The sequence below is a fragment of the Borostomias antarcticus genome, assembly GCF_949987555.1.
Source record: "Borostomias antarcticus genome assembly, chromosome: 2".
NCBI classification, from domain to species: Eukaryota; Metazoa; Chordata; class Actinopteri; order Stomiiformes; family Stomiidae; genus Borostomias; species Borostomias antarcticus.
Window position 1 is genome coordinate 21394134 of NC_140235.1, and position 2500 is coordinate 21396633.

General features: G+C 48.6%; 1 protein-coding gene across 1 annotated transcript in view; it reads left to right on the plus strand.

Moving 5' to 3' along the window:
* Nucleotides 1-2500, plus strand: part of gli3 (GLI family zinc finger 3) — a gene marked incomplete at both ends in the record, with an annotated part of 32987 nt that overhangs the window by 6421 nt on the left and 24066 nt on the right.

Consider the following 2500-nt stretch of genomic DNA (forward strand, 5'->3'; position numbering starts at 1 on the left):
GGGCCTCATTTCAAATGGAGATGCCGGTCTCTTCACTTCAAATCGCCTGTGATCATTGCTAGTGAGAACTCTTTGCGGTTCAACAATGTGTGTTCCGCGCCTAAAAAAAATAAATGAAGACTTTAAAGCCCTCCTTTGTATTATATCCTTTTTTTTTTTGCAGATTAAAAAAAAATAGAAAGGGTGAGCCTTATCAAGAGACTTTGGCTAATAACGACGGCCTGGTGTGTCATAGCCGTGGTTACAGTCGGCGCAGACGTGCATGTCATTACGCTGGGAGGGCGCTGCGCTGATGGAACAATGGTTCTCCTGCCTGCTTGGTCGTTAATCGTTCTATTGTACGCCTGCTTAGTCTCTCATCAATGAACACCGGTGGATCTCCACTCCAACATCTGTGTTAGGCCCCTCTATCAGCCAGTTGTCATTCATCTGGTATTCTTCCCTCCACTTGAACAGTGTTTGTGTTTAATCACCCATAGTGGTGAAAACTGAAATAATTAAAGTAGCTTCTACTGTATGTGGATGGGTTTAATATCACTGTAGCTTAGCTAGCTTTAGATCAACAAAATTGATGCAAAAAATGAAATAACATTACAAGTTGTACTGTTTCGTCCTAATGGCCTTTTGATCCGGGTCTTCACTGTGCAGGTCAGACTTCAGAACCAGGTGTAAACCCCTAGGTTGGAGGCGGGGTGGGTGGGGTGGGGGGTCAGTTTTGGTCAATGCCCACCCCAAAAATGTCATATTTCCCCACCCAACCGATGTTGTCTGAGTCATCTAAGATGTTTAAATCGTGTTCAGTAGAGCCAGGGCATTGCTGACTGCCTCCCCAAGAGCATCAGCATAGAAACACAGAACTAGACTCTATCCTCAGAATGGGAGAGTCAGAGTCACCTACATTGGCCGTCGTCGCCGCTGCCAGTCCGGTGGTGTCTGAACTCCGGCCGCGCCCCACCACGGCGCTCCCTGCCCCGCCGTAGGTGTGAATTAATGGCGTCCCGGCTAACCGGCCGTCCCGTCCATAAATCAAGGGGAAATTAGAGGGACAGTCCCGCTCCGGGCCGACACGCTCCTCTCCACTCCTCCGGTTGGCCGATTTATCATTTGGCTACGCATTAATAAACACAACTCCCAGGAGGCCTTGCAGTGATGGGAACCCCCCCCCTCCTCCTCCTCCTCCTCCCTCCTCCTCCTCCTCCCTCCTCCTCCCTCCTACTCTCCATCTTCTCTCTTCCCCTCCTCCCTCATCCCTCTATCCTAACCCTCCACAAGTGGAGGCCGTCCTTTGTCCATAGGCCCCAAGGGGGTGTGGTTTCAGACGGTTAGGTTCGGAAAGGAGGTGGGGTTAGGGCGTGCTGCAGGTCACCGGGAGGGCGGGGCTTGGACGTGGTCCATTGCAGGTGGATCCTGTGGATTGGTTACTGCTAGGGAACTGTATGTGCTTAACGTGCAGAGATATTGTGTGTGTAAAAGATGGATAATTAGAATGGGCATGTGTGTGTGTGGTCTGTGTGTTTGCGTGTGTGTGTGTATTAGAGATGCGCGGATGGAGTTTGAGCGCACCTGAAGCCGCGTGCACTCATCAATCATCCACCCGCCATCCACCCGACATAATTATCTCCTAACATTTTGAGACCCACACCCGCACCCAACCCACCAAACAGGAAGTTATTAGGGCCCGAGCACTGGCGGTGCGAGGCCCTATTGTATTTCGAAGGATTATTATTCTCCTACCTTCTCCTTCTTCTTTTTCTTCTCCCCAAACAAATGCCTTTTTGGCGGCCTAAACATCGATGAAAACGGATGAAACTTTGCAGATATGTCAGTCCTGGTGAGAAATTTGATAATTCATGGGTGACGGAAATGGGCGTGGCAAAACGGCTCAAGAGCGCCCCCTGGAAAATTTAAAATGGCGAGCCCCACCTTACAGTTTGATGTAGGCGAACGAAATTCGGTGGGCATATGTAGTTCATCGAGGCACACTAAAATGTCTCTTGGACCTATACCCAACATGCAACAGGAAGTCCGCCATTTTGCTCTTAATGTGCCATTTTCCCCTTGTTTTGATCATTTCCATGCCTCGTACTTCAACGAACTCCTCCTACAGATTTTATCCGATCAACTTCATATCCTGTCAGCTTCATCTTAAGACCTTTGTGATCAAAAGTTATCAAGAAAATTGAGTTTTCACCAAACACCCTTGCCGTGGCGCCCCGCCAAAGTTTGACATTTCGCCATAAAACACGAAGTCCTCATAACTCCTCCATACATTATCCGTTTTGTCCGATATATCTCACGCTTCATGACGGTTCTGTCCTGAACACATCTATGTGTCAGTATTGCGTCATACTTATAGCGCCACCTATTGGTGAAACAGTACGTCCTCATAACTCCTCCATACATTATCCGATTTGTCCGATATGTCTCACGCTTCATGACAGTTCTGTCCTGAACACATCTATGTGTCAGTACTGCGTCATACTTATAGCGCCACCTATTG